Source organism: Mustela erminea, chromosome 8 (genome assembly GCF_009829155.1).
Source record: "Mustela erminea isolate mMusErm1 chromosome 8, mMusErm1.Pri, whole genome shotgun sequence".
NCBI classification, from domain to species: Eukaryota; Metazoa; Chordata; class Mammalia; order Carnivora; family Mustelidae; genus Mustela; species Mustela erminea.
The window spans coordinates 102137225-102147317 of NC_045621.1; the positions used below are offsets into that span (position 1 = coordinate 102137225).

The 10093-nt window shown below is 44.8% G+C and overlaps 1 pseudogene; it reads right to left on the reverse strand.

Annotated features, from left to right (window-relative positions):
* Positions 1–8446: 8446 nt before the first annotated feature.
* On the reverse strand, positions 8447–8577 carry LOC116597936 (annotated as a pseudogene).
* Between the last annotated feature and the right edge of the window lie 1516 nt (positions 8578–10093).

The following is a 10093-nucleotide window of genomic DNA, read 5'->3' on the forward strand; positions in this document are numbered from 1 at the left end:
TTAAAAGAATTCATTATGTGTTCAGGATTTAAGTCTTTTGTCAGATATGTACTTTGAAAATATTTTCTTCCAGGCTGTAGCTTGTTTTTTTATTTTCTTAATAGTGTCTTTGAAGGGCACAGATTGATTTTTTATTTTGTTGAAGTTCAATTTGTTACTCTATTTCTTTTATAGTTTATTTATTTTGTGTTTTACCTAAGAAATTGTTGCCTATCTCAAGACCACAGAGTTTATTCTCATATTTTCTTCAGTAATTGTCATAGTTTTAGCTATTACATTTAGGTCTATGATTCCTTACAAGTTAAATCTTGTCTATAGTATCAGATAAGGGTTGAAAAATACTTTTTTGCGTATAGAATTCCAGATGGTCCAGCACATGTTTTGAAAAGTCTATCATTTCCCCATTGAATCACCTTGGCCTCTCTGTAAAAAATTATATATGTGTATTTATATGATATATATGATTATATATAATATATATATGGACTGATTATATATATCATATATATACACACATATATATATATATGAATGATAAGGTTGTTGTGAGAATTGAATGAAACTTTGAAAGCTCTAAGCATCTATAACTGGCACGTAATAATTGTACAATAAACATTTTCACATTTATAACATTTGTCATTATTGATTTGTAATTTATTGTTGTTTTAGTTAGATTTCCTTTGTAAAAGAGATGTAATGCTGTTCACCTTGCAGAGTTTTGTGAGGATTTGGTGAGGCATCATGTAAATACAATTTTCTAACTGTCTACAAGTGGACACTCTTTTTGTTTAAGATTTAGAAAGAAAGAAAGAAAGAGAGAGAAAGCACACGTGAGCCAGGTGGGGGAAGGGTAGAGGGAAAGAATCTCAAGCTGACTCCATGCTGAGTGTGGAGCCCCATATAGGGCTCAATCCCACGACCTGAGCTGAAACCAAGAGTTAGATGCTTAACCCACTGAGCCACCCAGGCGCCCCCAAGCTGACACTCTTTAAACAACAGCTGTGATCATGTGTAAGGCTGTGCTCTGTCATAGGAGAAACAACTCATGAAAGGATGTTGTAAAGCTGCCAATGCTAGTATTTTGTATGAAACAACAGGAAGTTATTTTTTACCTTTTAAAATGAGTAATATTAAAAAAAAAAACACTAAAACCAGTGTTGTTGAAGGTGAAGGAGCATGAGCACTCTTTTATATTGTTGTAATACCACAAATTAGCCCAGATTTCCTGCAGGGCAGTCTGGCAATAAAAAATAAGACTTGTTAAAACAGGCATGGATTATGACCTAGCAACCCACTTTTTAAGAATTTCAGCCCCAAAATACAAATCAAAACCACAATGAGATACCACCTCACACCAGTCAGAATGGCTAAAATTAACAAATCAGGAAAAGGCAGATGTTGGAGAGGATGCGGAGAAAGGGGAGCCCTCCTACACTGTTGGTGGGAATGCAAGCTGGTGCAGCCACTCTTGAAAAGAGCATGAAGTTTCCTCAAAAAAATTGAAAATAGCCACCCTATGACCCAGCAATCGCACTACTGGGTATTTACCCTAAAGATACAAATGTAGTGATCTGAAGAGGCACATGCACCCCAATGTTTATAGCAGCAATGTCTACAATAGCCAAACTATGGAAAGAACCTAGATGTCCATCAACAGATGAATGGATCAAGAAGATGTGGTATATATACACAATGGAATACTATGCAGCCATCAAAAGAAATGAAACCTTGCCATTTGCAATGACATGGATAGAAGTAGAGGGTATCATGCTTAGCGAAATAAGTCAACCGGAGAAAGATAACTATCATATGATCTCCCTGATATGAGGAATTTGAGTGGCAGGATAGGGGGCTTGGGGAGTAGGGAAGGAAAAAATGAAACAAGATGGGATCAGGAGGGAGACAAACCATAAGAGACTCTTAATCTCACAAAACAAACTGAGGGTTGCTGGGGGTGGGTGGAGGGGTGTGGAGAGGGTGGTGGGGTTATGGACATTGGGGAGGGTATGTGATATGGTGAGTGCTGTGAAGTGTGTAAACCTGAGGATTCACAGACCTGAACCCCTTGGGGCAAGTAGTACATTATATATTAATAAAAATAATTAATAAAGAAGAATTTCAGCCCAAGAAGATAATGAAGAATATGGGTTGAGAAAACTGTGCAAAGATGTTCACTATAATAATGTATATAATCAGAAAAACATGTAACTATCTGAACACCTGACACATAGTTAAGTAAATTGCCATACTTTCATAAAATTTAATATACTAGACTCTTTCTTTAAAATGATGTAGTAGAAGGATGTTTTACAAGGTATTGAATGAAAAGAATAGATTATATACCAGAATTCATTTTCTCGCCCAGCAAATATTCGTTGCCCAGCACTGGGTTGGGCACTGGTGCTACAGTGGAGAAGTAAACAAGAGTGTTTACTTTTTGAGGCTTCCAGAAAGAAAAAAACGCAGTTATAGTACAGGGTGGTGGGTGCTAGGATAGGTGAGGGGAAGGTGCTAAAGAAACACAGACAGCAGGACAGTGGTGACTGGATCAGATTTCACCTGCATTCCTTGTATACATTAGAGTAGGGGATGTCCCACAGCAGGTGAGATCTTAGCAGAGTCCTGAAGGCTGGGTGGGAGCTAAGCAGAGGCTGATGTGAGGTTGGAGTAAGGGGATGGAAGAGGGTTCTAGGTAAAGGGAACCATGCTACCACAAGTACCAGGAGAAAGCTTTTAAGCTAAAGATGGACTGATAAGAGTCACACTGAAGAAGGACTCCTCTCCTGGGATCATGGGTGGGTGGGTGGAGACCATACTGGAAAGTTAGAGACTGTTGGGTAATTGATTCAGGGACAGTGATGGCCTCAGGTAGAGGACAGAGTATGGCATTGGAAAGAGTGGATGGAAGCAAGAGATACTCAGCAAGGATACTGGACAGGACTCGATATTTGATTGGATACGGGCAGTGGCAGGGGGCAGAGCACCAACCATGCTTGACCCCTTGGATCACAAATGATCCCACCCAAGGAACATAAGGGAAAGAAACTTTAGTGGGGAGGAGGGAGAAGGTGTTGGTTTTCGCTTGAGTTCTGACCACACTCAGTAGACAGGTGGGGAGTCATCTGTAGCTCAGGAGTGAGACCAAAACCACAAGTAGACATTCAGGAGCAGCTCATCTCATATAGAGGAGGAGATCAGACACAAGAGAGTGAGTGGCGACACCCAGGCCAGTGTTTTTCAAACTGTAGATGTGAACCTATTAGAGGATTATAAAATCAATTCAGTGGAAGATGTTCAGCATTAAAAACAAAGAAATAAGAGAAGAAAAATTTCAGAGTGCATTCATAATTAAGTGCTAAGAGTTGGTTCATGAAAACTTTTATTTTGAATTACATATGAATAAAACTCTGCTGTAGCTGCTAAGTTGATCGAAAAAAATTTTTTTTAAGATTTTACTTATTTATTTGAGAGAGAGAAATCGCAAGCGTGGAGAGAGGCAGATGGAGAAGCACACTCTCCATTGAGCAGGGAGCCAGATGTGGGGCATGATCCCAGTACCCTGAGATCATGACCTGAGCTGAAGGAAGACGATTAACTGACTGAGCCACCCAGGCGCCCCGGATCAAAAAAATATTTTAATCAGTGGCATAACATGTGAGATCACACTGTTGGGAGGTTAAGGAGGTACAGAGATGAGCCTACACAGTAGGCTGGACGGGAGTTTGGGGGCCCCAGCAGCAAGATGGAAATGTATGTACCCTGCACCCAGCTACAACTTGCCTCCAAGCTGAGTGCAGACATGCACAGAAGCTACTCCACTGTATAGACTGAAATCAATACTTGTGCCCTTTGTAGGTTAGAGTAGGGAGGTTCAAGTGAAAAAAAAAAAAAGTTCACAATGAACTCCTAAATGAAGTCAACTAGTAAACAGGTATACACATGGCAAGACACCAGACTCCTGGGTTTCACGTGAGCTCATTTTTCCCTAGGAAGATTTTCTTTTAAAGACCGTGGAAGTGAAGTTGGTTTGATAGGGGAACAATCCCTCAGTGGGTGTTTCTTTGTCCCCAAAGTCAAGAAACATTACTCTTACATGCAGTGATCCTTTGATGTCAACTTTCCAAAATTAACTCTTAGGATGCAATTATTTATGACAGTATAAATCAATCATGGCAATATAAATCTTTTGGTTCTTGGAACCCAAAGCGGTAAACCTGCACGAACAGTAGAGGCTGAGGATGTCAGGAAGTCTGGGAAGGAAGTTTGAAGTAGAGTGAGGGGGGCTGATAGGCACCACATAAATCATAAAGAAGCATTCGAGTCCTTGCTGTCTGCCTGCTAGCTGGGGATGGTGCATGTTTCTCAGTGAGCCTTCGTCCCCAGACTCATCAAATACACGCATGAAGTCTTCCTCTATAGCTCTTGTCTTGGCCTCGAGAGCATCAAAATGAGATGCAACATGGACTAGGACTTGGTGAGCTGTAAGTTATGTACAAATGCTTGGCAGTGTTACTTGCACTAGTGGCCTTGGATCTACTATTTAAACAACAGAGGGAAAGCAGGCTCCCAGGATTCTTTTGGTTTTATCATGAACTCCCTTGTTCACTCCAGTATAAGGGTATAAGCACCGTGGAGATGCCACACTGTTCCCGTGTCTGTTGTATTATGGACAGCAACAGGAGACTGAAGCCTTGACTCAGTAGACAGGAGTTCAAATCCCAGCTCCAACACGCCTCACTCCTTTCTGTGTGCAAATAGGAAATGAACCACAGCACCCTGTTTGAAGGCTTGTTTGCTAATACAATACAGTATCATGGGAGTATCGCGTATGTTCACGAAGCCGTCGTTCTAAGGGAGCCCTTCCAAGATTGGCAATGGTGGAGGACCACCTGTCATTCTCAGCTTCCTGCAGCTCAGAGGTACCTCTTCTCTTTTGCAACAAGTTCCTTATCTTTAGGGTATAAATGCCTTCTGGTGGTGAAGTTAATAATTAAGTCCTTGGACTGGCCCCCAGGCAATTGAGATGCATCTATAACAATGAGGGGCCTCCCTGTGGGCGGTGGCCAGCACACTGACAGCTCTTTGAGTCTCTTGCGGGAGCAGGGACTCTGCCTCTGCTCTGAGTGCCCTTGTTCATGGTCAGGGATAATGGAAAGGACTTACAAAGACAAAAACGTTAAGTTTGCCCCTCCAGCCAGTTGCTGTACAAGATGTTGCCCCTGGAGCCAAGAGGCCTCCTGCAGGCTCTCCACCCAACCCTGTGCCCACGTCCACTCCCAGAGGCTATGTTCACACCTCCTCCACTCAGACACACCTGGAATCACCTTAAGCTGGGGAGAAATGGCCCTCACACATTTTCTTTCTCTGTTTTGGGCAAAAGTACCAGGCTGGCCCTTGGAGTTTCACTACGACTTCCAATGGTCCCGTTCACCTTGGGGAGCAGGTGCTCAACACCTGAAGTCCTTCCAGGCGTCTCTTCACACGCACCTTCCCGTGGACATTTCTGCAGGGGAAGGTCCAGAATTTCCACACTGGGGGTATTAGGTATGCAATGGGAGGGCGGAGCCTTTACCTAGCACAATGCCATTTTTATTTAAAGTGCATATGTTTGACCAGTACAAATGTAATTTTCTAGAGGCGTTTCTTTCCCAATGGGATAGGATCAAGGACACAATTGTAGAGGCAATATTATTGTTGTTATAACTGTTCTTGTAATTAGCACTTCTCCACAATCCCTCCTTTGTGATCATGAATCCAGGAAGGGCTTAGAAAACCATGTTATTGCCTACCTTGTTTGGCAGTAAATCCTTCCTAAACGAATGTGTAATCATTTATAGTCTTTATTTCTCTGCCTTGTTTTGAAAACTTATCCAATTAGTGTGTTTGCTTATGGGGGTGCTGCCCCCAACCCCTTCAGGACTCAGATAAAACTTAATATTGGGACGCCTGGGTGGCTTAGTCGATTAAGTGTCTGCCTTCAGCTCAGGTTATGATCCCAGGGTTCTGGGATTGAGTCCTGCATCAGGATCCCTGCTCAGTGGGGAGCCTGCTTCTCCCTCTGCCTGCTGCTCTCTCTGCTTGTGCTCATTCTCTCTCTCTCCCTCTCTCTGACAAATAAATAAATAAAATGTTAAAAAAAGAAAAAGAAAAAAGACCTAGTATCTCCACCATTTTCCTTGATAAACCACTCTGTAAATTCTGAGTTTCCAAATTCATCTGGTTCCCAGAATTTTGGATAAGGCATCATAGCCCCATGACAAGAATGATGGTCAATGTTGTTTTATTTAGCAGTGGTGGGGGGTGTGCCCCCTGCAGACCCCAACTGCCCCCCCTCACACCCCCCCAACTGCTGTGCTGGGAATTGATGCTTCTCAGACACTATTATTACCCAGCTGCTGGATGGACAGGTCTTAAGACAGACCATTGTCGGCGCTCAAAGCCAGAACCAGGACCAATTCCACGGGCCGGGGGACAGTGGACCCTAGAACTGTGCCCACTGTCCCAGCCCACATGCATATCATGGCTCCTCTCACTGGGTTGCAGGGTGCGCTATAGTTCCAGGCCCCAGGCAAAGCTGGGGAGATGCCAGGGTGGCTAGGGGCTCCCAGCAGGGATGAATCACAAGGAATCAGATAACAAGAAGATTAACTCTGGCACGTTCAACAGAGCTGCCGTCAGCCAGAACTCATGGGAACTGCTGATGCTTGTGAGCCGTCCCCCGCCCCATGGGCCCCAGTGCATCAAGCAGGCTATGTAAGCAGAGTGCCAGTGTCTCTCCCGAGGAGGGCCTGGATGCAAGCAGAAGCTGCTTCAACCCCAAGATGCCTGTGGGGCCCATGAGGGTAGTGCCAGGCCCATTTGCTTCTCCACTGCATTCCTGGGTCCTCGTACAGCACCTGGCATTCAGCTGGGGCTCATGGCTTCTGAACTGACTGAACAAAAACATCCAAATGCTGTTTACTGAACTCATGAGATGGAAGGAAGTCAGAAGCTCCCAGGGGGTCAGTGGTAGCTGTGGGAGCTTTAATGGGGTGCCTACTGTGTACGGAGCCCTGCCAAGCATCAGGCCCCGGCCAGTTCGAACTTGATGGCACCCCGTGAAGGGAGAGATTTTTATCCCAATTTTATAGATGATGCCTTGAGGCCCAGAAAAGTGAAGTCTTTCTGAAGGTCACCCACGGAATATAGGGCAGAGACGCCCTCAAATCTCAGTCTGCCTGGCTCCCAAGTTTGTCCTGCTCGGCTGCTCAAGAAGAACCATTTGTCTCACACCTCACAGTAGGGCGGGACCAAGCTCTAATTCCTGCCATTGTTCATTGCTGGAGTAGAACTCCTGCCTTGAAGAGAGACTCCAACAGCTTTCTGTTGAAGCAGGAAGCCAGGAGGCAAGGCTGGAGGAGATGCTGGAGGAGAATGGGGAGGTGGGGGAGGGAGGGGGTAGGAGCTGCCTCTTCCTAGGCTTGGCTTCCCACCCCATAGTTCACCCTGCTTCTTTCTTTCTTTCTTTCTTTCTTTCTTTCTTTCTTTCTTTCTTTCTTTCTTTCTTTCTTCAAATTTGTTTATTTGAGATAGTGAGAGAGAAAGTGAGAACAAGTTGAGGGGAGGGGCAGAGGCAGAGGGAGAAGCAGACTGTCCACTGAGCAGGAAGCCCGACATGGGGCTCGATCCCTGGACTCCGGGATCGTGACCTGAGCCAAAGGCAGATGCTTAACCGATTGAGCCTCCCAGGCACCCTGCTTTTCAAGCAAACTTTGCTCCTTCCAGAAAGTCTGATCATAGCTTCCCAACACACGGGAGGCTTTCTCTTGTCTGCATTCCCATGGCCCAGCCCTGCCCCCCTACTCTATGTGTCCTAGGTTCAGTGGTCCATGCAGATAAGCATCATTGCCCTTACAAGATGGGGAAAACACAGGACTTGGCCTTGTTTCTAGTTGAAGCCCAAGAAGCCATGTTTGTTACTCCTCCCCACACCCCACCTCCAGCCCTCTTTGGAGGCAACTCTGAGGGCCAGGTTCAGTGTAACCTCCTCCCTTAAGGGAAGCTGGATTTAGTGACTCACTTCCAGGGACTAGAAAGCTTGGTGTTTGACCTTGTTGCTCATTTGTGAATCCCCTCACTCTGGGATTGTGGAAAAGTTATCCTGGGGGCGGGGTCTCGTGGAAAACCATGATCCTGCTCCCAACACAAATGCACACTATGCTCAGCACATTTTTGAGAAGTCTGTGAGCCCCTTCTTTTTTTTTTTTTTTTTAAGACTCTATTTATTTATTTGACAGAGAGAGAGAGAGATCACAAGTAAGCAGAGAGGCAGGCAGAGAGAGAGAGGGAAGCAGAAAGCCCGATGCGGGGCTCTATCCCAGGACCCTGAGACCATGACCTGAGCCAAAGGCAGGGGCTTTAACCCACTGAGCCACCCAGGTGCCCCTGTGAGCCCTTTCTTAAAGCCCCATCTTGGAGACCTCCATATATGGTCTCCAGGGAAAAGGTAAGTTTCCAGAAATATTGAGATCTTTTAATTAGCAATAATCGCGCCTCGGATAAACCTCATTGGCTACGATACTGCCAGAGCATTGAGAGTTCACCATCCACTAAACGGGACTGAAGTCCCATCACTGGTAAGAGCTGGACCGGCATCTGAAAGCAGCTCCTCTGTTTCTCTAGATCATTTCTCTGTTTCTCACTCAGTCTTGAAGGTTTTCGTAGCTCATTCTGCTTTGTCTTAGGTATATTCTATATAGAATAAAACGCACAGGTCTTAAGAGTACAGTTTGATAAGTTTTGACAAGAGCATATGCTGTGTAACCCTCACACACATCAAGGTTTACAACATCTCCTGCGTCCCAGAAAGTTCCCTCATGGCCTCTTCACTCAGTATCCTTCCTGCTGCCCCAACTCATACTGCGGCGATCAGTATTCTGACTGCTGTTGTCATGGATGAGTTTTTTTGCTTCTTGACCTGGATCCTGGAAGAGGATTCATTAATACAGATACTTCTGTGGCTCTCTCCTTTCATCCAGCATAATTTCTGTGTGACTCATCCCTACCGCACCTATCTGAAATTTATTCCATTTCATTACTGAATAGAAATGTCTTATATGAATATAACATAGTTTGTTTCTTTATTGTCCTTTGATAGATCCACTGACATTTTTATTTTTTGGCTACTCGGAAAAAAGATGCTACAGATATTCTCATCGAGTCTTTCACGGACACACAGAGACTTATATTTTCTCAGGTGAAGACCTAGGAATAAAATTGCTCAGTTGGAGGGTAGGTATGTGTCTACATTTGTTAAAAACTTCCATATGGTTTCCCAAAGTGGTTGTATCGTGTTCTCTTTGGTTTCAGCTTCAATAGTACATACTTTTTAAACCATCTCAAGTACTTTTTGGGAGTTTGTGGGTGTTAAAGGAATGGATGGATGGGCCAACAAACCACTCACCCTCTGACCTAACATGGTGCCCAGTGGAAGCCCCCAGCTCACTGGCCTCATCCCACTGCCTTTCTCCAACTAGTTCGTGCAGCAAACTATGCCAAGGTTACCCCCCCCCCCCAGCCCTTCCCATCTGCTGTGGCAGAACACCCAGCTAAGCCAAACCTAAAGTAAAAGAATTCCACTCCCTGGGGGAGGGAGCCCAGAAGGAAGAGGCCCGGGGGTTGGTAGAACAAGGCAATTAGAGAAAATAATGAGTGGAAAGGGTCTTGGATCTCTAGAAAAAGGAGTGAAATCGGAGCAGATCCTCAGACTTACCTCCAGAGGTTTGAATGTATTCTATTTTCTGTGTGGAAAGAGCTAGAAGCAGCATGTCCAGTGGGCTGTGGGCCAGGCGATCTGAAACCAGCAGGGTCACATCACCATTATCAGCACTTCTGAGCAATTGAGAAGAAGTACCTTTCTTTGTCTGGAGCAAAATGAGAGCTGGATCTTGGACCGACTTGTCCAGTAAGTGGTGGCCCTGGGTGAGGTGCCTGGCCTGGCTGACGTGTCCTCTCAGTGGCAATCTCCAGAAGGACCCATGATTATTCCTGACATGGGTGGTCTATGCAGACAGTCTCACCCAAGACGTGGGTTGTATCTGGGCTGTGTTTCTCT